The sequence below is a fragment of the Cupressus sempervirens genome, chromosome 2 (genome assembly GCF_028749045.1).
Source record: "Cupressus sempervirens isolate cs-2001-9-10 chromosome 2, ASM2874904v1, whole genome shotgun sequence".
Classification (NCBI taxonomy): Eukaryota; Viridiplantae; Streptophyta; class Pinopsida; order Cupressales; family Cupressaceae; genus Cupressus; species Cupressus sempervirens.
The window spans coordinates 629332321-629354288 of record NC_143119.1 but is presented as its reverse complement, the minus strand read 5'-3'; the positions used below and the strand labels follow the sequence as shown (position 1 = coordinate 629354288).

General features: G+C 36.7%; 1 pseudogene; it reads right to left on the bottom strand.

The window, feature by feature from the left end:
* Window positions 1–20035: 20035 nt before the first annotated feature.
* On the bottom strand, window positions 20036–21679 carry LOC149574939 (putative UPF0481 protein At3g02645; annotated as a pseudogene).
* Between the last annotated feature and the right edge of the window lie 289 nt (window positions 21680–21968).

Sequence of the window (21968 nt, the reverse complement as noted above, 5' to 3'; positions counted from 1 at the left end):
CAAGCCATAAATGCAACCTATAAGTATAGACTGCTTACAACATTGCACAACTTGTAGACCCAACAAGTCATCATGCATATCCAAACCAAACACTGATAACCATATCATCATGAGACCAATCTAAATATGAACTGAGTATATAATATCATCAAAACTTAAATCTCCAATGTCATAAACTCACAATGTTACCATAGTCAAAATATACCTATAAACTGTTCAGATCAATATATCAACAAATAAATCATGTCAAACCTACACCAAATCTGAACCAATGTGTAGAGCTCTCCAAGAGCTTTCCATTAACTACTCGAAGTCCAAAATCCGACTCTGTATGCCCAAGTTATGCCTTAATCCGTGCTCAAAATAAACAACATCTGACTTTAGGGCTCTTAAAACTTAACGAAACTTCAAACTCATAGAACCAAACCTATACCATGTTGTAGTGCTCTAAATTAACTTTCCAACGCCTGTAAGAACTCTGAAATCCGATATTCTGAGAGAAAGTTATGGTTGTTTTACTAAGACAGTGTTTTTATCATTTTCAATACGATTTTTCATTTTTAATTTTTTTTTCAGTGACGAAAATTTTGATGGGATTAAATTTGACGGCCATCATGGGCTGAAACCAAAAAATTCTTTCATTTTCTCTTAACATGGCCAAACTAGGGCATATTATATATCAAATTTTATGGTAATGTCGACCCGGATCCAATGGTGAGGTCTATTTTTACCCAGGAGGTCATTTCTGCAAGCTACCCCCCCCCCCCCCCCCCCCCCCCCCCCCAAAAAAAAAAACCCTCATTTAAATGAAACATCCAAAAAAATCCTTTTGTCCAACAATTTCTCATGCCCAAATCTTTTAACATCCCATCATAACAGCAAATCCAAAACCCTTAAATCTGCAATAAATCATTCATATATCTTGCCCTTTCCTTTTATCCTCTCATGCATTCCCATGGATTCAATCTAGGGTTACAATAATAAAACCATAGCTCTGATACCACTTGTAAGGAAACTTGGCAACAAAGAATATAATCGTTTCCACATAACTCTTAATAAATTTGAAATAAACACGGAATTAAAATCCACATGCAAGAGAATAGACAACATACCCACAAAATTGTGACACAAGATATACCCTGGGAAACCCTCATTGAGGGAAAAACCCAACCTCCAAAAGCATTCATCACCATGTATTATTCAGCAAAAATACCATTGTCATACAACCATGGAAACTTTCATGGCCATAGCCACAACCGAGCAAACTATGTGAACAAGCATGAATCCACACATCCCATGCCATGCTTTCAACCTTCACAAATGCTCCCTTGGATAACTTGTCAAGCCTTGTCCCGCTCGACTCTTGCCTTTTGTCTTCTCCTTGTCACTCTACAACAACTACCCTTGTGGCTGTTTATTTAGTAGCAAGTCTTACAAAATCACTAAGTGGTATTACATAAACCATGTGCTACCTAACCCACTAACCCCACATTTAATATTGGGCATTTAATTCTTTTCCCCAATATTAAATAATTACATGAAATATTATCACAATGTTACAATACAACTCATCAAGAATATCCCATGAGAATCTTTACATGTTGCACGTCCATATAGGTGCAACATTACATAATAAAAATAAAATAATAAAATAACAATATTATGCAATGTGTGCAACACTCATTATCTCAACACTTGACACATTTTACGACAACGTATGTCCCTAGGGGCCATAGGACCCTTAGGGACACATTTTCTTGGTTCTAATGTGTCGAGAGAGGTTATAGGTTATCCTATGACCCCTCTCAATGAATTTCACGATAATGTATGTCCCTAGGGGCCTTAGGACCCCTACTGATGCATTTGGTTAGTTTCAATGCATCAATAGTGGTCATAGGTTAACCTATGACCCCTCTTGATGCATTTCATGACAACCTATGTCCCTAGAAGCCCTAGGATCCTCCAAGACGCATGTGGTTGGTTCTAGTGTGTTTCACAATAACGTATGTCCCTACGGGCTCTAAGACCCCTAGGGACACATTTGGATGGTTCCAATGCATCGAGAGGGGTCATAGGTTAACCTATGATCCCTCTCGATGCATTTCATGACAACTTATGTACCTAGGGGACTTAGGATCCCTAGGGACACATGTGGTTGGTTCTAATGCATCGAGAGGGGTTATAGTTTAAATTATGACCTCTCTCAATGCATTTCATGAAAATCTATGTCTATAGGGGCCCTAGGACACCTAGGGATGTATTTGGTTAGTTCTAATACTTTGAGAAGGGTCATAGGTTAACCTATGACCCATCTCAACTCATTTCATGACAACATATGTCCCTAGGAGCCCTAGGTCACCTATTGATGCATTTGGCTAGTTCTAATGCATCGAGAGGTGTCATAGGTTAACCTATGACCCCTCTCAATGCATTACATGGAAACCTATGTCCCTAGGTGCCCAAAGACCCCTAGGGATGCATGTGGTTAGTTATAATATATTGAGAGGGGTCATACGTTAACCTATGAACCCTCTTGATGCATTACATGACAATGTATATCCCTACGGGCCCTAGGACCCCTAGGGATGCATTTGGTTGGTTCCAATGCATCAAAAGGGGTCATAGGTTAACCTATGACCCTTCTCATTGCATTTCATGATAAAATATGTCCCTAGGGGCCCTACAACCCCTACAAATGCATGTGGTTGGTTTCGATGCATCAAGAGGGGCCATAGGTTAACCTATGACCCCTCTCGACACATTTCATGACAACGTATGTCCCTAGGGGCCCTAGGACCCCTACAAATGCATGTGGTTGGTTCTAATGTGTTAAGAGGGGTCATAGGTTAACATATGACCTCTCTCGATGCATTTCACAATAATGTGTCTCTAGGAGCCCTAGGACCCCTAGGCATGCATGTGGTTGGTTCTAATGCATTGAGAGGGGTCATAGGTGAACCTATGACCTCTCTCGATGAATTTCACAACATATGGCCCTAAGGGCCCTAGGACCCCTAGGGATGCATGTGGTTGGTTCCAATGTGCCAAGAGGAGTCGTAGGTTAACCTATGACATCTCTTGACACATTTCACAACAATGTATGTCCCTAGGGGCCATAGGACTGTAAGGAAACTTGGCAATAAAGAATATAACCATTTCCACATAACCCATAATAGATCTAAAATAAACACAAAATTAAAAAATCCAAATGCAAGAGAATAGACAACATACCCATAAAATGTGACACAAGATATACCCTGGGAAACCCTTATTGAGAGAAAAACCTAGCCTCCAAAAGCATCCATCATCATGTATTATTTAGCAAAAAATACCATTGCCATACAACCATGGAAGCCTTCATGGTCATAGCCACAACTGAGCAAACTATGTGAACAAGCATGAATCCACACATCCCATGCCATGCTTTCAACCTTCACAAATGCTCCCTTGGCTAACCTGTCAAACCTTGTCCCGCTTGACTCTTGCCTTTTGTCTTCTCCTTGTCACTCTCTCACACTCTCTACAACAACTACGTTTGTGGCTGCTTATATAGTAGCAAGTCCCAAAAAACCACCAAATGGTATTACATAAACCATGTGCTAAAATCATGTGCTACCTAACCCACTGACCCCACATTTAATATTGGGCATTTAATTCTTTTCCCCCAATATTAAATAATTACATGAAATATTTTCACAATGTTACAATACAACTCATCAAGAATATTCCATGGGAATCTTTACATGTTGCACGTCCATCTAGGTACAACATTATATAATAAAATAACAATATTATGCAATGTGTGCAACACCCATTATCTCAACAATCTCCCACTTGTATACATTGGATAGGGTCAATCCTTAGCCACATAAATGAACAAGGGAACAATCCCTCCTAGCACATCCACCATCATGGATCAAAATACACCAAGTGCTCCATCTTGGTACCTGCAACAAAATCAAAGTATCCAGCATCTCGAAAATGAATGATCTCACCTCCTATTATGCCACTCCCACTGGACATACATAGAAGCCATCCAAAGAGAAAGCCACCAAACCTGTTGCATTAGAAGATCATAAAATCCTGTACCAACTAAAATTTCAAGCACAAATAAACTGATCCAAAGGTAATCATATCTATCCGTAGTTGTCAAAATATCCATAGCTGAAATAGCACCCACAGCAAGTGTCAAACCCATCCAACTATCCATACTTCAAAGGTATAACAAGTGAATCTCATATCACGGACACATCCAATCTATAACTTGCAATCACAAGCCTCAAGAGCAATACCTGCCACATCTATACCAAGAAGCTCCCACTGCAAAAGATAATGTCAAATCTATAACCAATCCACTCAACACATCTCAAAGAAGTGAATCCATGTAGTATCAAGGACATCCACAATACATAAACTAATATCCTGTAAGAAAAATTCTCATAACAAGTCTCCAATGCTCTCCCAAGTTCACCACAACCAATAGAGGAAAGAGATAAAGGAATAACCATGTCATCTCTCACATGACATGCATGAGCACAAACCAGTGATCACAATCTCCAACCAATCTCAAATCCAATGTAGGCAAAACTGAACATCCAGGAAGATAACCAAGACCAGAGAAACCATGCAAATCATAACCTGTATCATGTCCCTCTACACACACCTCTAGATGTAAACTGTGCAAGTATGATCTCCTCCATAAAACCCCAACAAGAAGCCTCAACAACACCCAAACCATACCATATAACTAATCATGGATGTAAGCCTCTCACAAGAAGATCAAACTCAATAAACCCATTCCTAAACCAAGGAATATGCCCAATATAAAACCATCTCCCAAACTCAACCAGCATAACAACATATGCAAATGGAGATAAACAATGCTAAAACCATCTCTCAAATGAACCCTCCAGAACTAACTCATGTACCATAGCTCAAGATCCATATCCATGAAAGATAAGCATAAATATAATGCAACTGAGAGAAACAATGGGCTATACCTCTCAAGTAGCAAACCACCAAGTAGACCAAGAGTGGAGAATGAGAATGCTCATCAAGATACCTAAGTCTCCAACCAAGACTCATCTAAGAACAATCTCCTCTCAAGTCTATATCAGGTGACTGCCCCTCGGACTTCTTGCTGAAACCATCAACCGTCCCAACAAATACTTCTCTAATCAAAGAGAAATTAGCATCACCACAGTCTCTAAGTATCCATGAGCACCTGTAACCAATCAATCCATGCCAAATCCAAATGCAACATAGCAATATCATGAAGTATCCAGCTTATGATCAGTGTACTCAATACCAAGAAACTAAACCAAGATCAATGTCAAAGTTCCAACCATGGCCTTAGGAACATAAACATGACAACATGATCCTACCATCTCAACCAAAGAGATAACATGCTCCATATGAACACACCATAACATGTCACAACTCTAAATGCATATCAACAGTATACCATAACATAATAATTAAACCATCCTCACACCAAGGATAACATGCCAAATAAAAGCATAAACCACACCTTTGCCAAGAACCCTGTGAGTTCTCAAGATGCAACCATCTCCACACACCATGAAGGAAACCATCTCCACATACCAGGAAGAACCATCTCCATACACCATGAAGATAACCAAGAACTCCATGAGTCCTCAAGATCTAACCATCTTCAAACACTATGAAGATAACAAGTACACCATGCAAATGTCAAAGACGCTTCTGTAGCAACAGGATCTAAGACAAACCTCCAACATCTGCAAACACTTAATAAATATATCAATGCCAACAACTCCCACTCAACTGTGGTACCAAGTCACCTATGACATCATAAAATCTATCTCCTACTTGAAGATCCAAACCAAACCAGGAACTAATCCTGCACTGTCACCCCATCACTGTCACAAGCTCCCACTAAAATGTGTATCCAAGCTATCCATGACATCATGATGAAAAAATCCATCCTCTAACCATAAAAATCAACCAAGGCATCAAACCATCAAAGAACTCAAAGTGTACATCATGAGCTCCTTAAAAGAAATCAAATAACCATGATCCTCTACCAAGAAGATATACCACCATAACCAAATCAGAAAATCTAAGCTAATAAACATCAAGGATGTACCTGTATAACCAATCATGTCATGCCAAAATCCATAACACCATGATCACATCCATGAACCGAGCATCTGGCTCTCAATATGTCCAACCTGTCAGTATAGTCAACCACAATCCTCTACCATGACTGTACCTGGTAACAACATCTTATCCCTTATACATGAAGAAAATAATAAATCATGTGACTTAGGGCATAGACAACCCAAATCCAAGCCACCAATCTGAATATGCATCAATAATGAAAGATCAATGGGCAAAGACAACCCATAACCAAGCTATAAATGCAACTTGTAAGTATAGACCGCTTACAACACTGCACAACTTGTAGACCCAACAAGTCATCATGCATATCCAAATCCAAACACTAATAACCATATCATCATGAGACCAATCTAAAATATGAACTGAGTATACAATGACATCAAAACTTAAATCTCCAATGCCATAAACTCACAATGTTACCATAGTCAAAATATACCTATAAACTATTCAGATAAATATATCAACAAATAAATTATGCCAAAGCTACACCAAATCTAAACCAATGTGTAGAGTTCTCCAAGAGCTTTTCGTTGACTACTCGAAGTCAAAAATTAGACTCCGTATGCCCAAGTTATGCCCTAATGCGTGCTCAAAATAAATAACATCTGACTTTAGGGCTCTTAAAACCTGACCAAATTTCAAAATTATAGAACCAAACCTACACCATCTTGTAGTGCTCTGAATTAGCTTTCCAACGCCTGTAAGAACTCTGAAATCTGATATTCTGAGAGAAAGTTATGGCCATTTTACTAAGACAGTCTTTTTACCATTTTCAGTATGATTTTTCATTTTTTATTTTTTTCAGTGACGAAAATTTCGACGGGATTAAATTTGACGGCCATCATGAGCTAAAACCAAAAAACTCTTTCATTTCCTCTTAACATGGCCAAACTAGGGCATATTATATAACAAATTTTATAGAAATGTCGACCCGGATCCAATGGTGAAGTCTGTTTTTACCCAGGAGGTCATTTCTACATGCTACCCCCCAAAACCCTCATTTTAAATGAGACATCCAAAAAAATCCTTTTCTCCAACAATTTCACATGCCCAAATCTTTTAACATCTCATCATAACAGCAAATCCAAAGCCCTCATATCTGCAATAAATCATTCATATATCTTGCCATTTCTTTTATCCTCTCATGCATTCCCATGGATTCAATCTAGGGTTACAATAATAAAACCATAGCTCTGATACCACTTGTAAGGAAATTTGGCAATAAAGAATATAACTGTTTCCACATAACCCATAATAGATCTAAAATAAACACGGAATTAAAAAATTCACATGCAAGAGAATAGACAACATACCCATAAAATGTGACACAAGATATACCCTGGGAAACCCTCATTGAGGGAAAAACCCAGCCTCCAAAAGCATCCATCATCATGTATTATTCAGCAAAAAATACCATTGCCATACAACCATGGAAGCCTTCATGGCCATAGCCACAACTGAGCAAACTATGTAAACAAGCATGAATCCACACATCTCATGCCATGCTTTCAACCTTCATAAATGCTCCCTTGGCTAACCTGTCAAACCTTGTCCCGCTCGACTCTTGCCTTTTGTCTTCTCCTTGTCACTCTCTCACACTCTCTACAACAACTACGCTTGTGGCTGCTTATATAGTAGCAAGTCCCACAAAACCACCAAGTGGTATTACATAAACCATGTGTTAAAACCATGTGCTACCTAACCCACTGAGCCCACATTTAATATTGGGCATTTAATTCTTTTCCCCCAATATTAAATAATTACATGAAATATGTTCACAATGTTACAATACAACTCATCAAGAATATTTCATGGGAATCTTTACATGTTGCACGTCCATCTGGGTACAACATTACATAATAAAATAAAATAATAAAATAACAATATTATGCAATGTGTGCAACATCCATTATCTCAACAAGGACCCCTAAGGACACATGTGGTTGGTTCTAATGCATCGAGAACCTATGACCCCTCTCGACACCTTTCACAACAATGTATATCCCTTGGGGCCCTAGGACCCCTAAGGACACATGTGGTTGGTTCAAATGCATCAAGAGGGGTCATAGGTTAACCTATGACCCCTCTTGATGTATTTCATGACAACCTAAGTCCCTAGGGGCCCTAGGACCCCTAGGGACACATATGGTTGGTTCTAATGTGTCGAGAGGGGTCATAGGTTAACTCATGACCACTTTCGACACATTTCATGACAATATATGTCACTAGGGGCCCTAGGAACCCTATGGATGTATGTGGTTGGTTCTAATATGTCGAGAGGGATCATAAGTTAACCTATGACCCCTCTCAACACATTTCACAATAACATATGTCCCTTGGGGCCCTAGGACCCCTAGGGATGCATTTGGTTAGTTCCAATGCATCGAGAGGGGTCATAGGTTAACCTATGACCTCTCTCAAGGCATTTCATGACAATGTATGTCCCTAGGGGCCCTAGGGGCCCTAGGAATGCATGTGGTTAGTACTAATGCATAACCTTGACCCTTCTTGATGTAACCTATGACCCCTCTCGACATATTTCATGACAATGTATGTCCCTAGGGGCCCTAGGACCCCTAGGGAGGCATGTGGTTGGTTCCAATGTGTCGAGAAGGGTCATAGATTAATCTATGACCCCTCTCGATGCATTTCACAACAATGTATGTCCCTAGAGGCCATAGGACCCCTAGGGATGCATGAGGTTGGTTCTAATGTGTTGAGAGGGGTTATAGGTTAACCTATGACCCCTCTCAATGCATTTCATGACAACATATGTCCCTAGGGGCCCTAGGACCCCTAGAACACATGTGGTTGGTTCTAATGTATCCAAAGGGGTCATAGGTTAACCTATGAGCCCTCTTGACACATTTAATGAAAACGTATGTCCCTAGTGGCCCTAGGACCCCTAGGGACACATGTGGTTGGTTCTAATGCATTGAGAGGTGTCACTAAGGGCCCTAAGGACATATGTTTTCATGAAATGCATCAAAAGGGGTCATAGGTTAACCTATGACCCCTTTCGATACATTTCAAGACAATATTATATTTAATTATAATATAATACTATATATTTTAATATAATAATAATATATTATTAGATTATATAACAATAATAATCATATATACTAGATTATAGATTTAATAATAATAAAAACCATATATATTATATATAATAATAGTCTTATAATATTACTATATATATTTAATAATAATAATATTTTTCAAATATATATTACTATATTATATTTAGTTATAATAATTATTATTATATTTATATATTATATTAAATAATAATAATTAAAATCATATATAATAATAATAGTTAATAATAATAATCATAATCATATATATGTTGGAAATAATCAAGGCTAGCTAGGTTGCTGAGAGGGGAGGGGTGAATCAGTAACCTCAAAAACTTTAAATCATTTAGCACTTAACAATATAAATCATTCACCATTCATTCATCTAATCTATTGCATGCATGAGAAAGATAAAAATTCATAACACATGAACACAGTATTTTGGTGACCCAGAAACCTTCCAAATAGAAAGTAAAACTAGGGTGGGGATGATACGCACAAAACTTCACTACTGCAGTATAAAATTGGCTTGTTAGGGCTTACATTGACCACTTCTGATGATCTGCCTTGTTAAGAGAAATTTGGATTGCTAGATCCACCTTGTTAGAGGTTTTACAAACATACAATGAAGTATGCACTCTATTAAGAGATTTATACAAAGACTGTTAAGTCTACCCTATCAAAGGATTTAGAGAACTGATTCACCTGTCAGGATGAAAAAGTAGATTTGACTTACAACTTGATTGCTGATTAGATCTTTGAAGTACAGATCACCTTGTGTGATTGATATAGCTTTACTACTCCTTCTAGACCTTGTCGAATACTATGCTCTGCTGCTAATTCCCATTCATTATTTTCAAAACATTACACATTTATTCCTTGACACTCTCATCCATACATTGCAAATGATATAATATATTACATATATACCATTCCAATATTTACAATTTCAAGGTCGGCTAAAACAGAAGTAAGCAAAATATTACTGTGTCAACCAAATAGTAGAGAACTCGGGTTCTTCAAGCTGACTTGGTGAACTTCTGATACTCGGTGTCCACTGCATTACTTGGCATCGTCATGCACTTGGTAGAAGTAGAAGCTTGGTCCATACTAGTCACACAAATTAGCTTGGAACTCGATAACCATTGGAGACTTGGTAGATATAGTGTTACTCGGTAGATATTGAATCCTTCTTTTACCTTTTTGTCACTTGGTAAACACTACACATCCATCACTCGGTAGACACTATCTTCACATTACACAAACTGATGACTCAGTAGACACTATGAAGCTCAGTAACCACTATCTTCTCAGTGAATACTATAAGCTCGGTAAACACTGTTGAACTACATACTCACTTGGTAGTTTCAGAAATGCTCGGTGTAACCTAAGAAACATGATTAACATTGGATTGCTTGGTATAAACTATAGACTGAGTGATGAGCTCGGTAACCATACAGGATTGAATAAGTGTTGTCACTAATGACAAATACAACATAATGCCAACAATATCCTCCTTTGGCATTAGTGACAAAAACACTTATGAATCAAGACTTATGTACACTGACATACTAATTTCTGATTTTTCAAAATCGATCTTTGTAAAGCTGTTGTATATACATATCTCACATATCTCCCCCATACATATGGCATAATATATACATAGTCTTTTCTATACATATATCATTCTATTTTCTCCCTTATTATCTCCACAAGTCTCTTATTATCTCTTACTCCCCCTTTTTTTTGACAATAATGCCAAAGAGATATGAAAAATATTCAAATAGAGACACCAAAATGTGAGAGAAATTTGGAGTGTACCTTGAGAATAAGAGCCAATGTCTTATCCTAGTTGACTTGCAAACTTTTGCAGGTGGAGAGTGCCACTTGAACTTCTGCAAAAATTAAATCATATTATCTGCTATGGAAAAGTTGTTATCCTAGACCAATGTTTTTGAATATGCAACATGTTTTTGCATTGAGTCCATAACTAGAAGGATCATGTTTTGTATATCAATTAGTGTGGACCTGATTCTGGCTTCCTCTTTTAGCAATTCTGCTTGCATTTCTGACAAAAATCTCACTTTGATGTGATGTACTGAGCTTGAACTAGGGTCAAATTGTAGCCTTTGAGCACTTGTCTTCATATCTACATCAATCTTGCTCAATTTCTCCTTTATCTCTTTAGTAAACTTGGTAACGTCACACAACTTGACAAAAAGTGATGTTACATTGGAAAAAGAATGTTCAAGATTACTGAAAATTGTAGATAGTTCAACTTGGTTTATTGTAATGTGTTGAGCAATGTGCTGAAGCACCTTATTATCAAACTTCTTCTCTGCCTTCTCAATAAGCTTTTCTTGGCCAAATGTATCTTCATTGAACTTATTTATAGCTTCTTCCAACTGCAACAAAATGTGTTGTGATGAATCCACATCAACACCTATAGCCTCAATTATTATGTTCTTGGCATTTTCAATTATAGTAAACTCTCTGTCTCTTTCAGCTCTTAGCTATTTCTGCCTTGCCTTCTGCTCCAAAAGATAACTGACCAGTATCATTTCATCAGCTGTGGCTGTGTCCAGACTCAACTTGGGAATAACAATTTCCTTGTCCAAATCAATGTCTTCATCAATTTCCTTACCAGCAAGCAGAAGTTTTAGAGGAGTCCTTGGTTTTACTTCTGAGCTTACTTCCTTGGACTTAGAAATGGAAACAATTCTAGAAATCGTTGGACTTGCAATAAAAAATTGAATGGGTCCAACTAAAGGAAAGTTGAAAGAAGTGCTAACTATATCCAAAACTGATGTGTTATCCAAAAATGAAGTAACAATAGTTGGAGCACAAATTGGAGTACTTACAACTAAAGAACTAACTAGAACAAAAATTGATGCTATTAAAATTATAGAAGACAAAATTGTTGAACATGATGGGGCACTTACTGTACACATTGCTAATGAAGTTGGCACAATAGAAGAACTAACTGCTTCATACACTGCTGAAGTTGTAGATGGCTCGAGAGCTAATGAAGAGGGCTACAGCTTGGTAGATAAAGTGGCTAACACTTCCATTGCAGATGCTTGGAGCTATGAGGTAGCAAATGATGATTGTGCAGATGATATATCTGAGGTGGTTGCAATCATACCTGCCGAAGCTATCTCCAACCCTGATGATGTAGCAATTTTAGGTGGAGAATGAGGAAGAGAAGTAATGACTTGTGTTGTTATTCTCATTGAATCACTTTCTTCATCTTCTTCCTTGTCTTCCTCTTTAGCTTCTTCCTCTTTCTCTTCATCATCATCCTTCAGTGCCTGATAATCTTCAACACCAAAAGTGACACATAGAGTTTTGTCTCCTTCTTCATTATCACTGTCATCATCATCATCATTGATTTCTACTGGGTCATCACTTGGCTTTTGCAGATGATAAATATTTTCCCACATAGATGTGGCATCCTTGACCACATGTTCAATTTCCTTTATCAGAATCAAACAAGTATGAAATCTCATCATCATTTTCTCCTCACTCTTTTCCATGGCTGCCTTAACCTCTCCATTTGTAAGATTTGGTAGCATTTTTCTCAATGATTGCTCGAATATGCCTTTAGTTTCCTATTTAGCTAATTGCCACCTAACCTTGACTTTGTCTAATAGTACTGTAGGGATTTGTGAAGCAAATTGATCATGAGGAGAGAATTTCCATCTTCCTAGTTTATCCATGATCAGATCTTCAACTTCCTTTTGTTCTGCTAGAGTTCTAGATTCATACTTTAGTGCTTTGAAGTTATTTATTCCAGCACCTACTCTCAACTGATTAAGTATTTCTTGAAATTTGGGAGGGGGCCTCACAAGAATAACTTCACTATCTCCTTTTCCTTTCCCTTTTGATCTTCTTGTGAAAATAGTTGTGGAGGCCTTGGGTGGCTTGGTGATAATTTCCCTACCCTTCTTCCTTACTAGTTCTACCTCCTTCTCTGATTCTTGCTCTTCTTCTTCTTCTGGTTCTTCTTCATCTTCACCTTTTCCTTCTGTAAGCATAAGAGGGCCGCTAGCAGTTTTTGTCTTGGCTATCTTCCTCTTTCCTTTGCTAATTTCCAAGGTTAGGTTGATTTCAAGCTCAATTCTAGCTTTAGCCTCATCATATGTACCAAAAACTAGTAGCTTTGGATCTATAGGTTCATTCACCAGGGCTTCTATGATATATCTGGTTTCATCAATGTTTACCTCATAGGGAAGAGATTTCACCCATGCAACTCAGGGCTTGCCTACCTAAATATACACTCTATCATAGTCAACCATAAAACATACATCATCTTTGTAATCCTCAACAAGCTTAAGGGGAATCCTAAACCTATTGTTCATCTTCTCTTCGAAATCTTCAAAGTAGTTGTCCATAATGTTATCAAAACTTATACCCATTTCTACAATGAATTCATTAATCTGATATAGAATTGGAACATCTTTTCTCCATACAACTAAACCTTTTGATGGAAAAAACTTGTGTACATAAAAGAAAAGGCATGTCAAAAAAGAACCAAATTTGCAAGGGTTGTTCTTTGATGTCCAGATACTATCCATGTTCTTATTCAGTTGTTTCAATAATAATTTTGACAGATCAAATTCCATATTTTTTCTTCACAACCTTATATGCCAAATCAACTGCCTCACATGGTACACTATTCAAATGATTGGAGCTATAGATCTTGTCAGCAATGACATGAATGCCAAACCTCAATTCAATGTCAAAAACAATGTTAATCTTCAAACCTCTACCGTCCCACTCAGCTAGGGTTTTCTTCTGAAGTTCATCCTAACCTAGGGTATTGGTAGATTTGGCTTTGCTCAGCATGGGAAGACATGTAATCTTATGTATCATTTTCTAGTGATTAACACTGGTTGTTCTAACCATAGTTTTCCATTGTGCACATGACTGAGAATGTACCTAATACACTTAATTTGAAAGCTTCTTCGCATATGTGTGATATGGGTTAATCCTTTGGTTTCTAAGTGCTTATGCTTGGGCTTTAGCGAACCATCAACACACATTTCTTCTAAGGCACTATCCATCTCTAGGGTTCCAATCTCCTGAATAGAACACTTAAAATGAGTGTGAATATCGTTAATTAGAAGTACCTTGGGTGGAATTTGGGATTGAGCTCCATTTGGGTCCAGTGACTTCGCAACTATTGGAACTAGCTTGAAGTTTGGCACGTTCCACTCCACACCCTTAACCAACATCTCAGGTCCTCTTTTTGTCTTGTTGCTTTTGGATGCCATGGCTGCTCAGTAAATGAAAGAATTTTTTCAAACAAATTGTTCGCTCCAAATTCACTCGAAATCTCTTGTATGCACCTGGAAATTGGTCTTCTCTGTGAATTCTGAATTCGCAATGAAAAATGAAGTTGAATTTTTCCCTTTTTGATGAACATTCACCATTAATGCTAGGTACCATAATGACCTAGTGCATGACAGACTGTCATCCACTCACTAGCTCAATAGAAACTTGTGACTTGGTGATCAAACAAATCTTTCATTACTCCCGACCTAGCTCGATTGAGTCTTTGACCAACCTTGTTCGGTATGACCTAATTTCATGTGATCACTTTGCATCTAAACTACTAATTTGGATTTTTTGCATTTTCATTTGGAACTACTCAAGATTTGACTTGAAGATACAGTTCTAGTTTCTCCTATATGAATCTAATTGGAAATGGTGGAGTCACCCACTTCTTGAGTGACATGGCCATCATTTGAACTGTTTTGCTCAGTAGATTTGGGAATCCACTGTTGTCTCATCTGCTTCCTGATGTTATTAGCTTTAGCTTTCTTATCATATTCAACTCTTCCTATATTCATGTAGTTCTTAGCTATATGACCAAGTTCAGTGCATGTATAACATCTTACTGTTGTATCCCTCTTTCTCAAGTGATGCCTTGTATAGTCTATGCCAATGTGTTCATATTCTCCACAATAGTGACATCTACACCAAGCATTGTAGTCCCATCCAAATATTGCTTTGACAATTTGTTCAACTGGATTGAATGATTTAGATTTGCATTCGAATGCCTTGTGACCTTGTTTCTTGCAATTGTGACATTTACCTTCAAATTTTGGTTTCTCCTTGCATTCATTAGCTTTATGACCATGTTGACTACAATTGTAGCATTTTCCATTGAATTTTGCCTTTCCATTGCTCCAACATTTGTTTGATGTATGACCTAACTTACCACAGTGATTGCAAGTAGGTCTTTGATTCCTTTGGGCACCTTGCTTGGAGGATTCACCTTCTTTGTATTTGAGTCCTGCTTTACCTTTTTGCCTATGAAGATTCTGCTCACTTTGTTGATTCAATTGATCCATATCTGCTTGAGATTTCATCATCCTTTCATTGAGTTGCTTTTCATAAATTAGATCAGCTTTCAATCTTTCATTGATTTTTCTTGCAGTGATTAAATCATTCCTTAAACTTTCATTTTCAGATCTCAAATTCGTGATTTCCTCATTTGCATTGAAGAGCTGATTGATAAGACTTGCTTGCTGAAGGGATTGACTTTGAGTTTCATTATTTCTTGTCTCCAAGTCTTCACTTGCCTTATTTCTTTGTTCCAAGATTTCACACATTCTTACTGACTGAATTTCCTCTTCTCTTTTCAATTTTCTTACCTCTTCTTGCAGGGAGCCATTCTTTTCTAGGAGTTCTTTGATTGCCTCATTTGCTTCATCTAAACTACTTGAGGGGAAAAAGTCTTCAATCTTTTCTTCAACATACTGATGGTCATTCATATGTTTTGCAAGTTCCTTCCTTCTTTTTAGGGATTGGGAAAGATGTTATTTTGCTTCCTTGAGTTGAGTTATGGCCATCTCCAGATCTAGCTTTTGATTATCAATAGCTTTGTCAAGTTTGAATATCTCCATTGTCCTTGATCTATGCTCAAGTTGTCAAACTTTATCCTAAGAACCACAAAGCTCTGATACTAATTGTTGGAAATAATCAAGACTAGCTAGGTTACTGAGAGGGGAGGGGTGAATCAGTGACCTAGAAAACTTTAAATCAATTTAGCACTTAACAATATAAATCATTCACCATTGATTCATCTAATCTACTGCATGCATGAGAAAGATAAACATTCATAACACATGAACACAGTATTTTAGTGCTCTAGAAACTTTCCAAATAGAAAGTAAAACTAGGGTGGGAAAGATACCCACAAAACTTCGCTACTACAATATAAAGTTGGCCTATTAGGACTTACATTGACCACTTATGATGATCTTCCCTATTAAGAGCAATTTGGATTACTAGATCCACCTTGTCAGAGCTTTTACAAACATACAATAAAGTATGCACTCTGTTAAGAGATTTATACAAAGACTATTAAATCTACCCTATCAAAGGATTTAGAGAACCGATTCACCTGTCAGGATGAAATAGTAGATCTAACTTACAACTTGATTGTTGATTAGATCTTTGAAGTATAGATCACTTCGTGTGATTGATATAACTTTACTGCTCCTTGTAAACCTTGTTGAATACTTTTCTTTGCTGCTAATTCACATTCATTCTTTTCAAAACATTACGCATTTATTCCTTGATACTCTCATCCATACATTGCAAATGATACAATACATTACATATATACCATTCCAATATTTACAATTTCAAGGTCGACTAAAACACAAGTAAACAAAATATTTTTGAATCGGTCAAACAATTGAGAACTCGGGTTCTTCAAGCTGACTTGGTGAACTTCTAATACTCGGTGTCCACTGCATTACTCGGCATCATCGTGCACTCGGTAGAAATAGAAGCTCATTCCATACTAGTCACACAACGTAGCTTGGAACTCAGTAACCATTGGAGACTCAGTAGATATAGTGTTACTCGGTATATACTGAATCCTTTGTTTACCTTGCTATCACTTAGTAAACACTACACATCCATCATTCAGTAGACATTGACTTCACATTACACAAACTCATGACTCGGTAATGAAGCTCGGTGACCACTATTTGCTTGGTGAACACTATAAGCTCAATAAACACTGTTGAACTGCATACTTACTCAATAGCTTCAAAAATGGTCGGTGTAAACTGAGAAAGATGATTAACACTAGATTGTTTGGTATAAACTGCAGACTAAGTGATGAGCTCAATAACCATACAAGATTGAATAAGTGTTGTTACTAATGACAAATATAACATAATGCCAACAATGTAATAATATTAATATCGACACTTCTCCCAAATAAATTTCCCTCTAAATCCCAATAAAGTTTCCATCTCAAATTTCTCTCCAAAATTGCAATTGGAAAATTTCTTCTCTCAAATTTCCTTCCCTCCAAAATTGAAGTTGGAAAATCTACTCGCAATGATCGGATACTCGATTTCATATCGAGTATCCGATTAGGCTTGGTATTTACCAAGCCTATTTGGTCAACCCAAAAAACATGTTTGAGAAGGGTTTCACTGACATTAAGACTTCAGGTAGCCATCTGACAATGTTATTTTCATTGAAATTGAATAAAACAAAAAGAGTTTTTTTATAACACTCTCGAGATTCCATCAATATAATTGCTGTCAAATTTTGAGTTCGATAAGTATTTATTAGTTAATTTTCAATAAAGATGATTGTAAAGTGTTGATTGACATACTGATTGAAAAATAGCTATAACTTTCAAACGATATAACATTTTTTAAATCTAAAAGTTGCATCACATTCTATGCTTCGCCTAGTATAAGGAAAAAAATTAAAATTAATTTGGTAAAGTTTTCAATTAACACTACACATTGTCTCTATAGCAAAGGTTCTATTGCATATTGTAATCATATACATTTTTACACCAATTGAATTCCCAAACTTGTTTACAAATCTTTTGATTTTCCTTCTTTCATGATAGTACATTTAGTCACAAGTATTTGTAAGATTCAATCATAAACTATAACATATTATAGTTTATTCATCTATTAATGGGTCTCAAACCTCAAATTAGTGCAAAAAGGGTTTAAGGATTGGACTTGATAGATTCTTTTAAGCACTTGGCATAGATACAATCAAAACAAATAGATTACATGGTTTTATGATTAAAGAAATTTTATAATCAAAACTAGTACAATTCTAAAGTTAAAAATAATTTAATTTTTTAATTAGTTTTCAATCACAAATTTCTATTTTCTGATTGACTAATGGTAAATTTGCTAGAGATAAAATAAATTTTCGTACACAAAAATCAGGAAAATTAATTTCTAGAATGTTCTTAGTTCTAGATTTCTCCGCGCATGTGTTCAATGAACATGTGACCCTGACAAAGCTTATTGATAAGATTAACAGTAGAATGATCTTCACAATCCTAGAAATGGCGGCCATTATTGGGTAAATCTCATCTCCGATGCCAAATTTCAATTTTTTTTGCGAAATCAGTCCATTCGCATTATTTTCTCGGTTCACGAATTGAAAATCTTTGTTGGTAAAATCCTTCGCAGGCTGGACATAAAATATTCTAAAATTCCACAGATGTCCGTAAAGAAAAAAGCAGAATTATATATTTTCTACCATGAACGATACTTTAATCATCAACATTAGCGACAACGGTTTTAGCTTTGAGCTCCAAAAATGTAATAGTTTTCACAGAATGATTAATTGTAAATGATGAGTTTTAGGGCTTTTACGGCTGTAGCAGCAAATTTCTTTTTCAATACTCAATTAGAGCTTGCTTGCATGTTAACGTGATGGTATTAGAACTAGTATTATGATCATTTATGTTAAACTTCATGAAAACACTTCGTTATTATATTCATTTTCATTTTTTTGTCGTTTTAGTGAAGAATAATTCCTTTTTAACAAAAGCTAAGTTGAAATTGAGGATTTAAGAAATGAATTTCTAAAATTTATTTAATAATTAGTTTAAGTTTTATTTATCTAATTAATTTTCTCTTATAAAGTACGGAGAAAAACTAACATTTTTAGCTTTAAAAATAGATAGTTGAAATTATTAAAATGGAGAAAAGTAAATTTATTTCAAAAATTACAAAGTTAGTCATTAAAATCAATATTTTATTCAAATTAAATATAAAATTAAGAATTAAATATGAATTTAAGTTCTCAAAAATCTAAAATAATTAATAAATGAAATATTTTAATAATTAGAAATTTTTAATTTTATTATTTTAAATTACAAACTATAATTGAAAAATATTGTAAACTAGAAATAAAAATAAACTTATTATTATTAGATATTAAATCAAGACACATACTATATTATTAAAAAAATTTAAATTAATTTTTTTTGTCATAATAACTTTCTTTTTACCTTTTTCATTTTAATGTTAATTTAGATGACTAATGTTTAATAAATATCAATATATAATTTAATATATAATTAGAATTAGAATTTAAATATCTCTTGTAATAGTTAAAGTATATCTTTTGACTAGAAAACTTAAAACTCAGAATGATTTTAATTGCTCAAAAGTTGTAGGTTATCCTTAGTCAAACTCCTATTCTTCTTATCACAGTAGGCAGGGACTCTTGCTCCCACAGAGCTCTTGTTAATATTAAAAACAGTCAAAATAACTAGTTCAGAATAACATTACAGCCAATCAACAAAAGAAGGAAAGCCAGCCTAAGGACTCCTTGCCAATACATTTTTAAGATAAAAAAACCAAGACTAACATAAAATAAACTAGATAACTAACCTACTACCATTACGTACTAAGTGTTATTGTTCACTACAACCTAACTGAAATATTAAAAACTGCAAGCAATGTCCGTGCAGTGGAGCAAGAGAGGCCTAGAGTCTATTTGATCTGGCAGGATTCAAATAGGCAAAGTACTTGGACAATCGTTAACAGCAGGAGTGAAACTCCGCCCAAGAGAGAGAGGAATAACCATGGCTTTGAACAGTGAGCCATAATAAATTGATACCATAACACTTTCCACCACTTGTCGCGATAATGATTAACGTCCCGAACAGCAGAGTGAATAGGCTCGTACCTGGGCATTTCTGTGGATGTCACCATAGAATTCCAAAATCGAGCGATCTCCTCGTCGCTTCCAAGCTTGCTTGTGATGATGTCCTCTCGCCTCAACATACCCACATCTTCACTGGTGTTGATTAGATCATTCATTAGAATGACATACCTTGTGATGGGTTTTTCCTCTTCGTGGGAGAAGATTTCCAAGGCAATCAGATTTCTGAGAATCACTTCCGATCTGTTATCAACTTTGAACTGAGGCAAATAAAGTGTGCGATTGCTCTCCTTGAACTTAATATGCCTAATTCCTAACTCTTCTCCTTCCAGTTTCTTGAATTTGACTCCAAGTTTTTTTAGTTCCTCTACAGTTGGAACATGAACATGTTCCCATCTCTCCCATCTAGGGTATATGCACCCGTCAACGACAAGCATGATCAGCACGACGAAAACACTTGGGATGAAAGCTACAAGGATTATCACAAGTAGAAATAGCCATCGTATACAATCCATGAGGAGGTTGCCACAGTACTTACAAACACGACAGGCAGAATCGCACAGAATGATAGCTATGGAGTCTCCAGTCGAACCTGTCTGTGTTTGTGAGGAAGCGGAGGCAGGGCGCTGTTGACTGTTAACAGATTCAACAGATTCACCGTCAACAGTATTGTAGTCCTGAAGCATATCAACGACAACAGTGTACTCAAAAAGCAATTTATTGTCAACAATGTAGTCATGAAGCAATTGCAAGATGTGAGAATTAGTCTTGTACTTCCCCGGAAGTGCCAAATCGACTACTTCGATGGGGGATAAGTTTTTCAGTGCTGAGTGAAGCCAGTCCTCAACATCTGGCCTGATCTCTTTTAAAGCCCAGAATGGCAGCTGGTTTTCCATCTTGAGCATATCTTTCACAATTTCTGTCAGCAGAGGATGCTGCCGTCTCCTGCTAAGAATAACATCGATGGAAACCAAGACAGGCGTATGGACGCTTTCATCTACATATCGATCATCACCTCGGAACTTTTCGAGGACTTGAAGAACAAAACAGGCATCCCTGGTCATCATCCACGCACACACTTCACCCGTAACTTCAAATTCTCTAGCATAGCTCTTCTTCACCTTTTCCTCTTTCTCCTTGAAACTTTTTATCACCGATTCCAACCCACCTTCCCTCTTAACATATGTTTCTCCATCTTTGATTTTATGGTGCACGTATCTTGCTACTTCTGACTTGAGAAGCTCGATCTCATCATCCTCCAGCTTCTCCTTCTTTGTGAAATGGTAAGGACCAAAGGAGATGACTTGAGGATGATACAACACCTTTGTGTCTTCCCCCAGCAGAGACTTTGGAACCCTATGAATGAAACCAACGGGGTATTCCTCGGTTCCGATTTCGCCCTCCTCTAAAAGTGATTTAACTTGAAGAACCCACGAGTCCTTTTCCTCCATATCCATTTCCATCTGCTACATGCCCCAACGAGATCTAAATATGGCTGCAAACAAATCTTATCTATAATGCCTATATCCCTCTACACTTACCAATATAATGAATGCAGCTTCCCCTTCCCCCGCCAATATAATGAATGCAGCTTCCCCTTCCCCCGCAACGGCTATCCAGGCACTTCGTTCGACTGCCCGTATGCCTCCATGCCGCCCCGCCCCATCATACCATCAACATAATGATGTGAAGATATATTGACTTCCAGTACACAATCCAATATCTGCTGCTGTCGTAGATCTAAATCATTTATACAGAGTT